General features: G+C 37.1%; 1 pseudogene; it reads right to left on the bottom strand.

Annotated features, from left to right (window-relative positions):
* Positions 1–3,380: 3,380 nt before the first annotated feature.
* Positions 3,381–6,218, bottom strand: LOC104849698 (annotated as a pseudogene).
* Positions 6,219–20,864: the final 14,646 nt, after the last annotated feature.

The following is a 20,864-nucleotide window of genomic DNA, read 5'->3' as shown; positions in this document are numbered from 1 at the left end:
ACTGGAATCAGATTTATATCACCAAAAGGTTCATTGTGATTGAGGTCCTGGGCCTCAGGGTGGAGGAATTGAGAAAAGCTGTTGAGGTGTCCACTAGGGGCTTCTTAGGTCACTAGTGGTGTGGCCTTTGGAGGGGACTCTGGAACCTTTATCTCTCATTCTCCCTCTGAATCCCTGTTTGGCATTTAAGCTTTTTCTTCAAACAAACAAAAACAAATCAACAGGAATAAAAACAAAGCTTAAAAACAATGATATCTTTCCAGTCAGGATACCAACCAACAAGAAACGTCACACTCAAATTGGCATTGGGTCAGAATTCAATTAGGGAACTTTCATTAAGACATAGAAAATTTTGGCTGACACAAAGATAGGATGTATGATTAGGCTAATGTCTATCAAAGATCATATTCAAGTTCAAAGAGTATAGGCACTTGTGAGGATCTATTCTGCTGTTTCTATAGTAAGCATGTGTTTCCTCATCTTGAATGAAAGATGATGTGAAATATATAATATAAAATGAAATATAGGCAACTCACTTCCCAGTCCCCCTTTAGTCTCTCTCAGTCAGAAGCTTTCTTTACCTCAATAAAATTTTCCTACTCTTAACCTCCATTGTTCCTAGAGTTCATTCTTCAATTTTAGAAAATACAAACTCATGTTTTGGACATCTAGTAGTTTTGAGAGTTACATCTGTTCTTCCTGTATCATTTTGGAAGTCTTCCACGGAGATTACTGGTCAGAGGTACTCTTCTGTTCCTTTTCCACTGCCCTGCCCCTGAGAAACAATGCAGTTCTCAACAGTGATTGGTTCAAGGCACTTCCCTTTGTGACTTCTGGATTTCAAGATAAAACTTCCAGAATGTTCAGTTTCTCCTCCCTGAACCCTTCCAGAGTAAAGCTGACCTTCACTTATTTCTGGGCCATATAGAAAGCTGGTCTAGGCTTAATCCTGAAACTCTTGAAGAATAAATGTAAGTTTTAGTCCAGATCTATCTTTCAGCCCTCAGACATTAGAGACTGATAAGAACACTTAACCTGGCTCTGGCCACTTCCTTGCACCTCTAGTCTGCCACCACTGGCCCTGGAAAAGATTGGCCACAGAACAAGAGGAATAGACAGTGATAGCTTCTTTCCCTTTGTTTCTTTTCAATAGGTAGACATCTGCAGCACAGCAGATTGGAGCCTTGGCAGGTCTTCTGCCCTCAACAAAATAAGAATTTCCTTTTTGTCATTTAATGTTTTGTGATCAGATGGAGGTGTTTGACTGAAAGATTATTCCATGCTAAGATGAACATGTAAGTGTTACAAAGAAAATGTAATTGTGATTGTCATGCTAAAATATTATGTATGGACCTTGATCTTAAATTTCTCTATCACTGTTAAGTTAACATTCTGTAGGGATTCAAATACTAGAACAACCATGCTTGATAAGAAATGACAGCCCCTCTAATTGTGCTTTATACCTCAAAGTGCTTAATATACAGACAAAATTACAGTGAAGCTCACTGATCCTACTGTACTACTAATGTCACTGACTTTCTCTTCTGAAAGACAACTAAAGTTTGGAGACCAAAACTAGAAAGGTAACTGGGGTATGATGGCAGCCAATATTTTTTCCCTGGCCTCTTAAGGTCTGCAAGATCCACGATACAAAGGAACCTTTCCTACAGAATCCTAAATCCTTGGTAAATCACTCAACCTCTTGAGCAGGGAGATTGCTGGGCACCAGAAGACAAATACACTGTTTACCAAAGGAGGATCACTATAAGGGAGAAGTCTTCCATGCTTTCACTGAGAGCAACATGGTCAAGCAAGGCCGAGTACTGTCCTGACAGCTGAGGCTGACAGAGGAGCTGAGAGGCTCTATACATGGTTCCAAAGTAATTCCTGAAAAGACTTAACTGATCTTGATAGATAGCAAGAGGTTCATATTGACACAGGTCTCATTTTAACTTGGTTTTAAACATCCTGCAGAAAAGAACAAAAAGAGTTATAAAAGTAATGTCATAGTAATAACGCTAGATGTGTAAAGGGCCTCCAGTCACTGACCCCTCCTGGCAGTTTCCAGCTCTACCAGTAGCTGACCCATGGTTATGGATCATTAGGAAAAAACTATGGTAAAATCTAGAGTTTTATATTTCTTAGTGAAATTTGTCCTTCAAATTGTCTATTATCTTACTGCCCAAACTAGAGATTTATCACAAAGTATCAGACTTATACATAACCTCTATCAGTGAAAGAATCTAAGACCAGAAGTTTCAATCATTATTTCAATTTTTTTTTTTTTTTCATTTCGGACAATGCAGCCTTAAGTTTTGAAAATCATTCTGTAGGTTCTACCTTCTTCCTTGAAACTGAGTTCAGGCAATAAAAACTCACCAATTCCCCTCCAACCTGCCATTTGCTCCTCTCCTGCGAGGATATGGGAATGTCGTACCTGCTCTACAGCTGGAGCTGTCCTCATCGCAGCTACTCTGAGAAGTCCACTAGAAGCCTCAGTCCTCAGGGAGGGACCTCAGCACTAAACCCCAGGGGAAAAGGGGACACAAGGTGCTCATTTGTCTTCCACCAAGCCAGCACAGAATCCTCCCGAAAGAAGGAGGAGACTAATTTTTTTAGAAAGTGTCCTGGGATGGTATCTCTGTGAGGGAAGGAATGGGTGGGGAAGTAAAGGTTTTCCTCCCAACACCTTTCCTCTGAGATCTGGGCATGAGCCAAGGAGGAGATCTTGTTGTTCTTTCTCCACTTTTCATCTCCAACTATGACGTGCTAGGCCGTAGAGAAAGAAGAGTGGAGAAGAGATCAGTGATAAGGACAGAAGGGCAGGAGACAGTAAATCCTGGCAACCCATTAACTGTACCCAGTCCTTGTGATGAAACCCCTTTCGTAAGTCTCACTTTGGCCACAACTACATTCTCTTCTCCCATAACACAGCCCCACACTGGGGGAAGGTGGTGAAAGGAAAGAGATAGGAGGAGGTCATGCTCTGGATGGAAGAACCAAATCAGAGAAGAGGCTTGGTTAAGAAAGCTAAAGTTGCCAACTTCTCTGCAGAAACCATAGGAGAAAACTGAGGCTATGGACATCCCTGGCCCCAACAAGCCCGAGTCTTCTCGTACCACACAGTAATTTCTTGTATACCTCCCCGCATATCTCAGAATGGTTGTTCTCCTCTGACTCCCTTGAGAATGGGAGAATAACCCTCACTTTATCATCTGTGCACTTGAATGCTATTCAGTAAAATGCAAAAGAAAACAAAACAAAACAAAAAAACAAAAGCAAAACAAAACAGATAAATGGACAGACAGTTCAGGGACTGCAATCCCATCTCAGCTCATGATGTGGCAAGGAAGAAATCCCAGAGTGATAGGCAGGTGCTTTTAATTCCAACTAGGATCATAGCCATCCCAAGTCTGTGGGGGTGCCAGATGGACATATCGGCCCTGGAAATGGAAGGTGACAATGTCTCAGTAAGCAGCCCTGGGAACACCTCACTTGAGGTCATCCATGACAACCAGGGCCTTGGAAAACTTTTATATTGGACTCACACCTCTCCAAGCTCCTTCTGATCATCTGTCCTCCCTTTTTCCACCTGTAGCTGAGGAGCATGACAGACTCAGGCAAGGAAATCACGTACTGTAGGTATGACAAGTCAAGCTGGATGAAGGGCACCAATGGCTGGTTCAGCTTGATGAACTTGAGATTCTGGTCAACAAACTGCCTATGGCTCACACCCTTTCAGACAAAGGTCATTTTTCTTGAGATTTCAGGGTGCACACAGGCCCACCACTTCTGTTGCTCAGGCCTGCTCATCCAGTCTTCCCAGAAGGCCTTGGGCGACTTGGGCTCCAGTTCAGCCCACAGTTCAGCCAACAGCAGCCAGGACAGGCCAGGAAAAAAGTCTGTGCAATAAAGCAGCTCTGTCTTGCTCAAGTCCACCATCTGTTCCTTGACATTGTCATTCCAGGCAGATATACACCAAAGAGAGGGGTCACTCCTCAGCACTGGTTAAGTGGCCTGGAAATTCTCAAAGAAGTCTGGTTCCACTTCTAGATCATCCTCTACCACCACAGCTGCTGGGAACTTGAACTTATGGAAGATCTGGCCCAGTACCCTGTGACAGTGCCTGACGATCTTGTAGTAGCCCTGGAACTTGCAGTGATCAGGTTGCATGGCAATGTTGTTCAGGCCAGGCTGCTGTATGTGCGTGATTGTACTGCCATAGGAAGCAATGACCTGGGCCATTTCCTCGTGTCCACAGTCCTGGCTGACAATAATGGGGAAGTGCTTGGCTGAGGGCTGATAATGCAGCAGCTTGTCCAAGCATCACAGTGCTGTGGTCACAGGCAATGACTAGGATGGGAATTCCAGCTGGTGATGAGGTCAGAAGCACATGAGGCTTGGTAGGAGGAGCTACAGTAGTGACCCTTCATCACTGACTCCACAGAGTATGGTGCTCCCTGATCTCCTGCAATAACCCCACTTATGCTCCAACTCCACCTAGGCATCCTGGGACAGGTATACCACTTCTTGGGTGAGAATGGCAGTGTCACCATTGAGAGCATTGTCTAAAGGTGGCTGGCCAGGTGCTGGACATGGGCAGAAGAGGAACAGCTGGGCATTCCAGGCCGCAAAGAGGACAGCTCCCCACAACACAAGCCCTGCAGACTGCTTCTTCAGCGTCCTGGTCCCACTGGGGAGGAAAGGCAAGGGAGGGCTTGAGGCTGACCCTGAGTTGCCTTGACCACAGTTCTAGAGATGCTTCCCCTGGACTAAGGGATTAGGAAGCAGCCATGCACCTTTCTTCTCTCAACTGTTCCCTTGGAGAGCATCAAACCCCCATCCAACATTCTGTTTTTAAAACTGAGAATCCAAAACAGATCCGCCAAAAAATGTGCAGCTTCTCTTATCCAGGTCCAAAGTGCATTGCTGAGTGGACTTTGAGGGGGTGGAGTCTTGGGGAAATGGGGGGGGTACTGTAGATAGGTAAGTTAATTAGATATCTTGTAGGCAGTTAGATAAGGTGGCCCGCAAGGAGCCAGCCCTCAAGGAGGCAACACAGCAAGGAGCCAACATGGAGGACAATAAAGACACTTGCATTGAAAGCCAGACTTGTAAAAGGAGAGAGACTACTTTACCTTTGTGCTTCCCCTGGGGACAAATAGCAGTGACTGATATTCTAAATGTTTCAGTCACTGGGGTGTGGGGCCAAGGTAAGGTCTTAACCCAGCCTTCCCAAGAAATATTCCTGACACCCACTCTTACTGATAATCCTTGTATGCTTGATACATGACTTGCTCCCTCATTTGATTCCAATTTAATCAATATCACCTGGGTGACTGTATTTGTAATCTTATTGGTTGGTCATGGTTTTGCCCCACTTCATGCCCACCTTGTAATTTTCCATTGGGTCTTAGAGTTTTGCCTCAGTTTGTACCCACTTTCCAGTCCCCCTTCTGTGTCACTTAGATAAAAGCTTTCTTTCCCTCAATAACTTTTCCTATTCTTAAAAAAAAATAAAGTGATATATATCTCTAAACAGTGTGAAAACATTAAACATCTTCATTTTATGTTCAGATGATTACATATTTTAATTACTTTTCTATGGAGCTATATCCCTGGATAATAAACCTGTGGATTCCATTTGTTGACCTGAAGTAATCCAAAAGTATCCTTCTTACAGCACTCTATCCCTTTAATCTATTTGCCGAGATGATCATCTGTTTATCCATGAGCAGGTCTCTCACATTTATTATTTTTCCAAGGGATATCCCTTCCTAAAAGTGAGAAATGAATCAGAAGGCAGCTACCTACTTCCTTCCTTCCCCCAAACCAGCAAGGCAATTAAAACTGCTAGGAAATAGCTATTTCTAGGGTGAAGGAAGGAGAGAGATCTAGGAGGAGCCTTCATTAAAGGGAGGCAAATAAAGCAGCAGAGATGTTGGGGAAAGAGATATATATCACTTACTCCAACCCTCAAACTGCCAGCAGATGCCTTCACTGGTCCAAAGTAAACAGACTTCATAACACAAAAAAGCCCAGTGCTAGACACCATGTAGGCCCTGGGGAACAGTGCAAGGAAGAGAAAGGGAAAGACAGTTTTCAGGCAGAACAAAAAATGTCACACTGAACAGGCACATTATGAAGAGGGCTAAAGTACTTTGGAAGGGGTCATCTCTTATGTACTCTAGTGAACTATAAAACCTAGTTTCAGACATCTTGTTATTAATTTATCCAAAAATATATTCCAAGTTTATTATTCCTTATGGTTGAGTAGTAAAATGTATCCATAAAGTTAATTTTAAATATGTGTTTCAAATCCTCTATTAGGATATTTGTATGTCAACACAGGGTTAAAAAATTTAGAGGCCAGGAATTTACTTCAGTGGTGCTGCTGCCCACCTCACAAGCAAAAAAAAATCCTCAATCTACCCTGTTACTATTTAAAATTTTTAATTATTAAAATAGAATGGCCAGTCTCTTGCCTTATTATATTATTAAAACCATTAGCATGTAACACAGTTACTGTTTGGTTAGCTACCACCAAAAATAATCACAACTTCCTTAGCTGTACTATTTCACATACCATACATATCATTAATCCTATGCTAAAATCATTTAGCAAGGCTTTATTCAATAAATGCTTATTTTACATAAAAAATCCCAGCTACATGGGTTATGTGTTGGAGAGAGAACAAAATTTCACTTTTTAAAAGTTGTCAGAAATTTTAAGATATCTTAATTGAGAATGGTTTAAAGTAGTTTATTTTAATAAAAAATTACAAGATCTGCTGCAAAGGACATTTAAATATGTCATATTTTAACAGGAAATGTATTGAAAATAAATTCACCTATTCATAAAATTGTATTTATCAACAACTAACAGTGATGTCATGAGAAATTTAGGCTATAGTTTTATCTTCATTCTCAAACTTAGGAGCTACTTCTGGCACAAATACAGATTTCCTACTACCCTTTTATAATTTTGAACTGAATGAGAGAGCTATATGTCATAGAAGAGATTGGAGATGGTCAGTGAAATAGTCATATTTTGGAGGATCTATGAATAAGGTCCCTATGTGACAAAGAAATGGTTTCTAGAGTGAGATGACATTGGTTTATAGCACAGCTTTTCTTCTTACTAATGCTGGGATTCTGCCTTTGCTATCCAACTTTTGAGCTCTTACCTTCACTTTAAAAGAGAAGAGATTTTCATTTTTACCCTAGAGAAATGGGAAGGTGATTTGTAATGGTGTTTCACAAACCACAGAAAAGTGAGATCTATTTATCGTGTAGAAATTCAAATACTGTGTATCTATGACATTTGCATCCTGTTTGCTTTCACTTTGATAACCCTGGTAGAATGCATAGAATAAGTCATCAAGCCCACAGTCAGGCTTTTAAAACATGGGAAAAGTCCCTTGAATCAAAATGATACACTGTTCACCTGTCCCATTAGACTGCTGGAATGATAATGAGGGACTTAGTGGTCTCCCAAGTTAAATCAAAACCATTTGCACTTTCTCTTTGAAAGACTAGGCTATGAATCTGAACTAAAATTTCATTTGGAGAGAAAGTTCTGTATAAATCAAGGGAAAAAATATAAAGTAAAAATTAAAAAGGTATCTGAGAAAACATAAAACATATTTTAACATTCCTGTGTGGCTAGATTATCAGAAATGGTTGTTGATTTACAAATCTTTATCTCTGAAGTTTCCATCTTTCCTTCCCCTCAAAGTCTGGATTTTTTTTTCATGTTCAACTATATTAACCCAACAAAAGTAACAGCTGCCACTCTGAGACCTCTGCTTAATGAGAAAATAAACTGAAGGCATTTGGGGAAAGTAGTTTAAATGGAATCCCTTTAATGCCATGTTTCAGAAGGCAGTCACCATTAGTAATTATTCAATTGCTTCAAAAAGCTAATAGGCTGTATGGAATCCAATTCATTATGCCTTCTCTCAATGGGAAGGGGCCTGGACTACTATTACAACCCATTTGGTCATTCTGATTATGCTACAGTACTTTTTTTTTTTGAAAACTAGAGGCATTTATTATATTCTTTCATTTTTCTAATCTACCAAGGAATGTCTTTATATTTTATTCTAGTAGGAAACTTGTCTATAATCCATGCAAGAGGAAGAGCTGTCTTATTGGGACTCTGCCACTGATATAATCCTGTCTCATAGCATTAATGTCATGTGAGATCCATACATAAGTTCACATTTTAAGAACTAGTGTTATAATTCTTAATTTGACTCACTGTTCCCAGAACCATTTAACCTATAGATCCAAAAAGATATGATTTTAATCCAAGTTTCCCTGAAACAAGAATATTCTTGCTAGTAGATTATTTGGAAAGTTGTCTTAGGAAGCAGAAGTTAAAGAAGGTAGAGGTAGAGAAGTAAGAAAATCTTAAAAAAGCTCATTGTTAAACAAGTTTTCCCTGAGAGCTACTGGATCTCAGGTGCACAAGTGGTGCTGGGACATTCACCACTGAAAGAAGGAAGGCTGAGATCCTGTATTAAGAATCATCATTTCTCACCATGGTAACCCTAGGACTCTCCTAGACTCTCCTTAAATTAAGGCTGGCCTAGGAGAAAGCAGAAACACCATTGTGTGGAGGGAGCTGTCCATCTCAACAGTTCTCAAAACAAGTGCCTCTTCCAAACAGAAAGGAAGGAAAGGAAGCCGGAACCCTCCTACAAACAGAATTTGGGCACCCAAGAGGCATCACTGCTGCTTATTGAAGAAAATACTGCTGCCAAATGTTGCTAGTTTGTTTGTTTTTGCTTCTTCTCAGCCAGTGGAACTGCATGTAGTAAGATTCATAGCTATAGTCTTAAAAGCATTACATTTTGTGCACTGAACAAAGGCACACTAAATTTCAGTTCCAGTTGTAAGCCCTCACTGTTGTCTAACATTCCTATGGGGAGTCCATAGTGATTCTTTTGCTTGTTAATTTGTTTGTCTATCTCATGAAAACACTAAAAAGATGTTATCTTTATAGGACACCAATGTGAAGTCTGGGAAAAGAATATCTAGATGCTACTGAGCAGTCCTTTCCTTTCCTTTTTCTTTTCTCGTGTTTTTTCTTTCTATCCTCTCAACATCATTTATGAACAGATTTGTCAGATCCATTTGAAGTGTGGTACCTGTTTGAGAAATGTTTTTAGTTGGGTAGAAGAAGTTTCAACTAAATGTATCAGATGCTGTTTGTGAAATTTCAGAGTTCAATGGGGTCGAGGGAGGTAAGAGAAGAGCAGGCAACAGGTAAGTTATCTACAGATGGGAAAGATGCTTTCCTACTCTGATGTGAGGTCAGAACTCAAGGAAATGGTACTCCTATCTATCTTTCTATCTATCTATCATCATCTATCCTTGAAAAGTAGCTCTTAATTTGGGAAAGTCGCATTCTTTCTATGATGATTTTTTGATATTGCCTTTCTTTTATAAAATCATCTGTTTAAAAAAAAAACCCAAATTCCTATATTGCTCTATTTTCATATTCTGCCTTAAATTTTTCATTATAACTTTATTTGATGTCCTGTGTTATCACTAATTTTTCTAGCATAGACATACTTTTGTTTTTATATCCGTACATTTTAGTCCCATACAATTTGTGAAAAGTTATCTTTCAATTAAGTTTTAACATTTCCTCTACTTTGTCCTGTTATTTAGAGGCACCAAGTAGGCTTTTGCCGAGTTCCTGTTTTACACCTCCAGCATGCCCCTTATACTCTATAATTTTATAGTATCTATTTCAAGTTGGTTACATTTTACAAATCTATCTTCCATTTTTAATGTTTCAAAATATAATTCTAGAATAGCATTATATTTCTTTTACATTTTAAAACTCATTGAAGTCACTCTTTCTCTTTTATCAATTTTATGGATTCCTGTCTGACACTGCACCTCTTCTTGGCGCTCTTCAAGAAGGTGATTTTTCTAATCATCTATCTCATGGAAATCTTTTCATACTTTACTTGTTCAGTGACAAAAACCAAGATTCAAGTATCCTAAAGACAATTTTCTTTTTTCTTTTTTTATAATGTGCCTACTATTATATGTGTTCTACATCTTCCTTCGATATTTCAGGTAGTATACAGCACCATACCACCCTGAATACACCCAATCCCCTCTGATAGTTCAGGTAGATTCTTCCTTTTCATTTCAGGGTATTATTTACAAGTAGTTCTTCTTTTAGATATCTTGAGATAGATGTACTAAAACTTTAGAACTTTAGAATCATAAAAGAGTTATAATGTGAAGTCTGGACAAAATCATATATCTATAAACTATGCCTCCATCAAGATGTGAAATATTTCCTTAATCAGTGGCAGCTTCTACTTGTTGCTTTAGAGTTATCCCTCAAATTCAGAGGCAAACACTGTTTTCATTCATCATAAATTAGTTTGTTCAACTTGATAATAATTGAACATTTTCTTTTTTCCCCCATTGCCTTTATTGATAGATTTTAGATACAGTTACATTCATCATTGGGATCTTGTACCTTTACATAATGTATCTTGTTCTTATATTTCCCCTTTCCCCTGCTCTCCCTCAACTCCAGACTTTCTGATTAACAAATATTTTGTTTTCAGCTTTTCCTTTTCTCATATTTTTCCTTTCTTCCCTTTCTCCTGCCCTTTCTATTTCCCCTACTTCTTTAGCCCTTTTCTTCCTATTTCACATTATCAAATATACAATTTGATCCTTATTTATGCTTTCATTTTTCACACCAGAGAAACTATTTGATATTTACACATGTCCTATTTATTTCATTTAAGTGTACAGGCTCAATGTGCATCCATTTAGCTATAAATCTCTCTAGTTTCTAATTCTTTATGGCTGAGTAGTATGCCATTTTATAGAAAAGATTCATCTTCTTTATCCAGTCTCCAATTGATGGGCAATTGGGCTGCTTCCAAGTTTTAGCTATTACAAATGGTGCCACTATAAACATGAGTGATCATATATCATTGTAGTATGTTTCTTTTAATTCTTTTGGGAAGATACCCAGAAGAGGAATAGCTGGGTCAAATGGGATTTCTAATCCTAGCTGTTGAGACATCACCATATTGATTTCCACAGTTGTTACATCAGTCTGCATTCCACGAACAGTGAAGAAGATTCCTTTTTCCCCACAACCCCACCAGAATTTGTTATTGGTTGATTTTTAAAATCCAAGTACATTAAAGATCTAAATAATAAAACCAAAACACTAAACTTGCTAGAAGTTAGGTAGAACTCTCACAGACAATGGCATTGGATTTTATGAACAAATCCTCAGTAGCATGGGAACTGGCACAAAGAATCAACAATTGGGATCTCATCTTATTCAGAAGCTTCTTCATTGCAAGAGAAATCAGTAACAGAGCTACGAGACAACCCAAAATGTGCAAAAACTTTTACCAGCTATTTCTCAGACAAAGGTCTACTATCTAAATATATAAAGAACTAAAAAAAAAAAAAATCAGACCTCTCCCAAACATAAAGACCTGATTCAAATATGGCATCTGAAATTAGCAGACATTTCTCAGACAAATAAGTCAAAGCAGCAAATAAACATATGAAAAAATGTTCAACATCACTGGTCATTTGAGAGATGCCAATGAAAACAACCCTGAGATTCCACCTCACCCAGAAAGAATGACTGCTATCATGAATACTTTCTTTTGTGAGTCTCGTTTTTGTCATTCATGGTAATTTTCCTAATTCATTCTTGTTGAATTCTTTAGTAGTTCACTCACTTTTATTGAGGAGTTTTATTTTTACTGATGAATATATGTTTATCTATTTTGTTATTGACAGATAGCTGAGTTACTTAAAATATTTGGAAATTATGTCAAAACTGGTATGATTTATTTATATTTTAATTATTGCTCATTAAAAGGAAGTATTTCCTATGGCTTGATAATGAAGAAAATAGTGTTGAACGAACATTTTTTTCACACATTTAAGTTCCTGTTGATCACAGGGGCTCACATCATGATCTTGACTTAATTTTCACAACAGTTCTTACCCTGGCAAATATGACCTCACACTGATCTAGCAGAAAGGGTTTAATTTTCAAAATAGAGCTTCCGCCCACGACCTATTCATTTTTCGTGTATATTAAAATCAGGCACAATTCATCATCACAGAACTCTTATGAGGCACAGGGAAATTATAACCAGTTTATGAGGAAACTGAGATAGAAAAAAGTAACTTAGTATTTGTAAATAGGGAAGGGAGGACGGGGTGAAGGGAGGACAGGGGTATGGGGACAAATGAGAACCAAGACCTGTCATGTAAAGGTACAAGATCCCAATAATGAATGTAACTGTACTGTATACTTAAAAAGTACCAATCAACTCAATGAGGAAAAAAAAAAAAAAAGAAAAGAAAAGAAAAGAAGTAACTTGTCCAGAGGTCTTGGCTATAAAACAGGAGTTTGAAGCCAGGTTGACCGGATCTCTTAATAGATTCACCATGCGACCATATTTTTATGAGAAATAATTCAGACACTGAATGCTTAAATATTGCATTGTTTTCTGGTGTAAGCATAAATAAGAACTAAAATGGAGGGTAGGTATTGGGAAGTAGGAAGAAAATGCTCAAACGGGAAGGGGTGGAGGTTGGAAAGGAGCGGGAAAGGAAAAACAAGAGAATAAAAGAAAGATGGAAACAAGCTTTTATAAATAAGAACAGAAAGGTAAAAGGGGAGGGGAGGGGGGAAAAGAAGAATCAAGAAATATTATGCACAGGAACAAATTCCCTATCGTGAGTGTGATCTTTATGTATTTCAAAAGTATACCAATAAAATTTTAAAAATCATGCAGTGACCCTACATATATTTGTAGTACAATCTGTCTTTCAAATCCCTTTCTTATATACCTTTTGAAATATGGGTATATACATTATTCTCTAAAAGTACATTTACTATTTCCATTCTTTTGTATTATACAAGGTCAAGAAAAAGGAAGAGGAGACAGTATTCTGTCACTTTTTACTAGGAAGTCTTCAGAATTTATTTTAAAAGTACCTGGAGTCCAATGGAAGTATTTCTTCAATCGTTATGAAAAAGCCCAATTATTGTGCTGACCCGTAACTGAGGCCCACATGCTCTCCCTTTATAGATGCTATGAATGGCCTGAGTCAGAAAGGAAGTACATCGTAGCTATCGTTTCTCATTATGCTTCTAACAGTAGAAGCCACAACACAGTAGGAATTCAAAAAGTTAGTCTATCAATCTAGTTCATAACCCTCCTGGTTGAATTTTTTTTTCCAAAATTGGTAGACCACCAGCTGAACTCACTGCAGAGAGAGCAAGTAGGGAGAGATGAATTCCTTCACCGAGAATTTGAAATTTCCATATACCAGCAAAGTAGCAAAGGCAAAAACATGCGAATGTAGAAATAACCCAAAGGCCAGAGTTAAGATTCTGAATTTTACTCTTGAATTGATCATCCCTTTACAGTATAGACTTTAAGAGGGTTATGCTGAAATATAACATTACCTGAGCTACCTAGTTCACAGAAATCATGAGGGTTAAATAATGATATCAGACATGGAAAGCCTTCAGAAAAATAAGAGTTGGCATATTTTGCAAAATACATTTTGGTTTACAAAGCATTTTTAGATATATAACCTCACTGGAGTTCACAAAACACATTGTGATTTAGGGAGAAGTAAAGTAAAGGAAGCCCTGATTTATGTGACACCACCGAGATAAAAATTTTGCCTATGGGTGATTAACTGAATCTTAGTAATTTACATTATGCAACATCCAGTGGTGAAAGAAAGTTTCTAATATCTATTGAGTGTGCTCAGCGCTTCCCAACTACAGTATAACTCCTAACACTGTGTGATAAGCAGGCACTGCCGGCTCCATTTTACTATGAGAGGCTGAGACATCAACACATGAAGTCAGTCACAGATACATCAAATTCACAAGCGGCAAAGTCATGATGGGAGCTCATCTTGTGGCTACAAATCTAGCTGTGTTTTCACTACTGCTTGATTTATTATTTAATTTTTTGCTTTGTAATAGAATTTAAGCTAAGTCAAATTCTGTGATCTCCAGAGAAATTATCTTTTCCTAAGGTCATCATTAAATATCAATTTTTGTGTCTGTCATTAAATTCTTTCTAGAAGAAAATGAGCCAAACAACACTTTATTGTTATATTTTAGCAGAAGAAAATACACAGTCCTTTGTGTGGTTTAATTGGGGGGGCGTGGTATTTATTTAAATGTCAAGCTCATGTCACACAAGGCAAGAAATATCAGATTGTTATGTTCCTTAGGAAAACCAATGTTTGTGTTCACAAAGTATGCTTTTTAAACAAATGAAACAAGACAGGCTAAGGTTCTCATTAGTGTATAAAGTGACTGGAGTTGAGTGGTACAGGGTTGGTCCTCTTGGTTCTGTCACTTATTGCTCACCTCCACTGCAGTTCTTGAGGGAAATACAGAGCATCAGGATGAAGAGTATTTTGCTCCAATGTTCTAAATTGCACGGAGGAAACAAGAAATTTTAACAACATGATTAGGGAGGTGACATCTCTCAAAGAGGCAGATAGTCATTAGTCTGAGAAATGTGCACAAAAAGCTATATGAAGGCAAGGGAGGCTAGAGAATAGAAAGACATGCAATTTAGTAAACGAATTTCTGTGAAATAAACACAGGGATAAGATCATACTAAATACAGTGCCCAATTTGTAAGTGAAGAATTTAGCGAATTTTACAATTAATATAGCATATGACAAGCACTTAGAAAATATTTAGGATGAGATTTCTTTTTTTGCTTGTTTGTTTTTTGATCGAGCATGGGTACTTGCACTTGTGAGGCAGGCCACCGAACTGCTGAGCTAAATCCCCAGTCCAAGATGAGATTTCTTGCAGAGCCTTGCCAAAGACATACATAAAAGAGATGCTGATTGTTGTTAAACTAAAGCAGAGCTGTAATACCACTCAAAGCATGAAATTTTTTAAACTTCTGTTTAAGTCTTGACCAAAAGCATGAAGAATAATTCTTTCATAGCCCTTTCATTTACTGTATGAAGTACACAGTACTGCAATTTCTAAAATTGAAGCTGCTCAAGAAATTGTTAAACTAAAAATATTCTCACTGCCAATATTTATTTATTACATTAGATATTGTTTTACTATCTTCTAGTTATTTCATAAATTTGTTACATAAACTTTATCTTAATATACAGCAAACCCTTGATTTATGAACTCAATCAGTTCCTGAGGGCTGGTGATAACTCAAGCTGGTTGTAAGTCAAAACAGCTGAGATCTGGATGTTTACCTGGTTCTGTGCTATAGAAAACAAGAGGTAGATGAATCAATCTCCCATTTACCTAATTAACCCAGGTTGTTCATATGCCAGATTGGTCATAACTTGAGGGCCCAGTGTACTAAGGAAGATGACTATGTCACACAAGATCATTAGCTAGATGGGAAATAACAATTAACAGCTACTGTGTTTTAAACACATGCATCATGGCCAGTTTATGAAGAACAATGATTTCCAAAATTTTAGGAGAGTAGATTCAGGCTATTTTTGCACAAATGGCATTAAGGACATTGGTCAGAATTTACCTTTGGTATACATCCACTGACAATTCCAATAAAATTTTTATCATTAAAGCACACATCAGAAGTGGCATTATTACACAACAGTGGAGTTTATTATCAAAGTCCAGTATATTATTAGTGTCTTTATAGCACTGGCTAACTTTTCCATGGAGAAAGTCATTATCTTTTCTAAGGTATAATTTCCATGCCCAGAAAAACTATATTATTGGTCATGCGGGGATTTTACATGGCTCACCTAAGCAAATAATTGAGCTTACTTTATATATTATCATAATAATTGACATACACTCATTAGAACAAGATATTGTATACTTTCCAGTTTATTTTTCTTTGTGAAATTCATAGCTTTTGTTCTGTGTTATTATGGGTCAACTATATATTGACAAAGAACCTCATTTCTGCACTTTGAGCCTTGCACCTGCAAACAAAGTGAACAGACCCATGCTGCCAGATTTTTGATTCTAGATATGTTTGTGCCACGGATACTAATCATATACAGCTGAAGAGAGATACACCTGCTAAAAAATCAAAAGTCATCCTAAGTACTCTCTGGGGTGTGGAAAGAGCACAAACCACCTTCACAATTGGTACTCAATAATACAGTTGGGATGAGGAATGTTCTTCATAACCGGATGCTTCTGCTATTTAGAGACACAGGGAAAATGCATAGAAATGGATGTCAGGGTGCCTTTTTTTTTTTAACCAGTATGGAAGTCAGGACCTTGCACTTGCCAGGCAGGTGCAGTACAACTGAGCTACAATCTCAGCCCTGGGCATATTCATTTTAACGATATCTAGTCAAATATTGTACAAGTTGAAATGAGGTTAGGTATTTACTTTAATGGCTATCAGAAATACTTAAAATTCAAATTCTTATCAAAGCAGAATGAGTTCCCTGTAATACTAAAATTTAAAATTTAACATGATTATTAAAACCCTAGATTATTTGCTGAGTTTTTTCTCAGAGACAAACATGTATTCATACATGTTACCTCTTCTACACGTAAAACTACACGTAAAAACTATTTTTATGGAGTTGATACTCATACTACTCCATTTTGTAAGTGAATGCATTTCCCTCCATCCTAGATAGGTCCATCCTTTGACTCAAGTCAAAGGGTAATAAACAGAAAGAGGATTTGCCTGTAATTTGAATTATAAGCTTATAGTCTGATTCCTATCTCAGTTATTTATACTTGAAAATAATTATAAATTGACATCCTCCCTAAGTAAACTGAAAGATAGTCATTTTTCAAAAAATCATCCAAATACTAAAATATTTTTCAGTCCCAGGTTGCTTAAACTACTCATAACTCAAAGACAACTCTGGTAGGATGGCAGATTAGTGAAATAGTTTCACTGAGAACATAATACTCTTCATAAGGTCAGATAGATGAGTGAGCATGTCTAAGAGAATTACATAAGTAAATAAAAGCCTGAGACTAGAATAGCTGGAAACTGCTATACTCATTGGGCACTAAAAGTATTCAGTACGGTCCTGGGGCTTTGGTAAACCAGAAATGGCAATATGGATTCATACTGGAACTAAAAAGAGAAAGTGGTTGGAAGCCAGTAGCAACAAGAAGCAAGATTGATGAAAGTCTATGCTCATGAATGGAATGTTTGTTTAATGTCTCCTGGCACATGCAACTGGGCTGGGAATGGAAAGTTAAATGGATCAGATGACCTTGAACATGCCAAGCTTTCACAAAGCATTAAGAAGTAAAGACAAATACTAGGTCATTGATAATCATCTGAGGCACACACATAGGGTGTCAAGGTCTGTGGGGGTTTTAGTCTCAGATCAGTCATATCAGTTGCCACAGTGAGAATGGAAAATCAGATTCTGTACTACAAATCTGGATTCTGGCTATTTCCTCATCTTCACAAAGCATATTATGAGCCTTTCATTATTTAACTTCAAATAAACCCATGTCTTAATTAAACACACAGATTTGTGACAAAGAAATAACATGCTTCTATTACATGACTCTTATGTAGTGCACATATAACTGCAGAAATACTACAGGTACACACATAATGAGATTCATATTCATTGGCAATGATTGGCTTTATATTCTTTAAATCATTTTTCGGAGTCATCTAGCCAGACACGGGTGATTTCTGAGGCCAATTAAGAAAGTGTGTTTAGTCTTATAAAAAACTATAACCCAAAATAGTTTAATAACTTATTTTATCCTTCGTAATATTGTTAATATTTGTAATATTTTGGGCACATGCCACCCTTAAAACTTTTATTCTGGGTCAGAAAAATTGCTAACCTCGAAAATTCAGTTATGAGATCAAAATAAATACATGCTTTCCTAGTGTTCCTGCTGACTATCCTAATCATTTTCTGTTTGTTCACTTTTTCATTGAGACTAGTGATACTTTGCAGGAAAGCTACTTGAATAATGTATCTGGCAGTGATCTGCTCAGTGTTTACAAATAAGAGCATGCATTGTGCTGAGCTTCAGGGCAGCATAAGAAGATTATGTTTTTATAAATAATTTGTCCCTATTGTAAAATAATGATAATGATATAGTCACAGTGAACTTATTGTCCCCTGTGGACTACATACTTAACATATTACTTCTATTTTTCAACTGAACAACAACACCAGAGTGAGAGCCATTATCTTCATTTTAGAAATGAAGTGGTCCTTATGTCTATTTCAGTTTCAGCTAAGAAAAGGTAGGGTAGAGGAAAGATTTAAATTCAAACATGAGGAATTCCACACCTATCTTTTGTACTATCTCTAGACACATAGTGGAGCTCTGGAATTTCAAAATTCAAGGATTTCAGAGATTACTCTGAATGTGACATATGACACAAAGGAATAAAAGTAATAAACACAATATATAAATGCAATACAATAGAATCTCATAGCAATACTACTCTGTGGGATTAGCCATAGAGCAAAGACCTTTTTTCCATTCATTTCCTTAGAAAGAGTTGAAATAATTGTCGGCAGAAAACAAATGAGGTTTCTGTTTGCCTGCTCAGAAAAATAGCAGATAGATTACTATTTCTTTGGTGTCATTTGTATTATTTGAGTTTATTTGGTTTGTCACATATGTTCTCAGAGTGCAAAATCATTGAAGTGCAAAGTAAAGACAGACTGGTGTAGCTCATTCATTAATTTTCACAGCAGTTGGTTCTCTGCTGGCATTTAAAATTAATGTAAGGCAAAGTTCAAAAATTTCGAATCATTTCAAATCACATATAATACTATGATTTTTCTAGAAATATTCCAAAATGATTAAATTGCATTAGTGCAAGATATTCACCCTGCAAACATAAAAAAATATTAAACATTATATATCCTAGTTCATTTCAAAGGCCCTGACTTTTAGTATTAAGTGTTCTGGTGCTATCAAAGATGAGATCCCAGTTAATTCTACATAAAAAATTTCAGAAAAGCAGTGATAAATAAATGAGATAATTTCTCTGACTGGTCTGTCTAGTAAAATGTTCAGTTAAAATTGTATTTTTCAAAAAGCCTTAGAAATTTTATATGCTGTGTTGAAATTATCATTCTTAGAGAAATCAGGAAGACACAGAGAGATAAAATGTTTTTCATAATGTCAGGACACAACTATGGACAGGGACACTGATGAGGATCTATACTTATGGTGATAATATATTTGAGAGCAAAACTATAAGGGTTCTTTTATATTTTTGTTAGGTTCTTCCATTAAAGTTACCTGAGATATCTTCCACCCTATAGAATAAGCAAAATAAACAAACATTTTTCCTAGTCAATTCAAATTCATGGACAGAACAGAACTTCATTTGACAGAACACGGATATAAAAAATATGAACTTATTAAGTGGTCCAAAATTTATTAAAAAATAATGCATTTCACAGATACATTTCATCTAAACTGCCTAGGTTCTAAGATATTTATAATTTTCACACTGACAAATTTGTTGATATTTTCTCCAAAATCTTTACACTACCTTTATATCATTCACAACTATAGTAGATAATGTTCAATTTCAGTCTTATATTTTAAATGTTTGACTCTATTTTTCCACTTATCTGTAATTTTCAACTAAAATTCTCTAGATATTGAGGCATTTTAGAAAATGGAGAATGGAATCAAAATTTTGCATGATTTTGCATAAACATTCACTGTCACTAGGCACTTATGCTCAGAACCTGTAAAACCTTTCCATAGTATCTTCACTCATAGGTTCACAGTTAAATGATACATTAATAGTTTCGAATTCAAACACAATTTAACTAATCAAACGGCATCTTAAAAGGTTCATGAAGTTAACAATGACATAGATAATTCAAAATTAGATTGTTTATAAAATAAAAACATTTTAAGGGCCTCTGCATGTATTATACTGACCAGAGCCAGAAATCTAATTATCCATTTGTTGTATATGTTCACTTTTATAAACCTTCATTGCAATTACAGGATTAATTGCTAAGCCCCAAGTATTGTCTGGAAAGTAAGGTTATGGCTCTGCATTCAAAGAAGAACAAGTCACAGGAATTTTAGACTCCCAGATCCCATGAAATGCTAAGTCCTATGAAATTTATGGCTGAAGGTGCCCAGTAAGCCTGCTTGATAGAATGTCTTGGGGCTCAAATCAGGTTGTGATTTTATGCATCAACATATGTAGGATTCTTGTGTCCAGTCGATTAGTCTAAGTGTTGTTGTGAAGTTGGATTTCAGATGTGACTGACATCTTCATTAGTAGACTCAGTAGATTACACTCCAAGACGGAAGTGGGCTTCATCCATTCAGGTGAGAGAAAAGACTGACATACTCTAATAAAAGAAATCCTGCCTTAACAATTTCTCCTCCCCCACTTTTTTGGATCTTTCACCCTGAGTATTTTTCTCTTCAGTGTAGGTGAGCGAGGTTTAAGGAAAAAAGAATATAGGAGAAAGTGATGTTTTCTTTCTGCACTGCTGTAAGAACTCTGGCCAATGAGAAGAGCTTCTCAGCCTCATTATTTCATATTACTGGAGAAAACATCCCTTACAACTGAGCTCTTCTTGCAATTTCCATAAGGATCTGCATTTCTAAAGAAGGGATCCAGAGTTACCCCATACCATCAGTAAGTGCATGCACATTTCAGGGAACAACTGTGTGGACCAGAGTGGTGTGGCTGCAGGCAGGTCTCAGTTAGGGTACTACCCCAACCCCAGAGGTGTGGGCACATGTCCCAGAGCCACAGGTCACCTAGAGAAATGCTGCACAGGCACACAACCCTCCTCCAGAATTCCACTGTGCCATCAGTAAGTGAGCACAA

The sequence above is a fragment of the Fukomys damarensis genome, unplaced genomic scaffold, assembly GCF_012274545.1.
Source record: "Fukomys damarensis isolate Sample0158 unplaced genomic scaffold, DMR_v1.0_HiC HiC_scaffold_29, whole genome shotgun sequence".
Lineage (NCBI taxonomy): Eukaryota > Metazoa > Chordata > Mammalia > Rodentia > Bathyergidae > Fukomys > Fukomys damarensis.
This window is presented reverse-complemented; position numbering and strand designations above follow the sequence as displayed.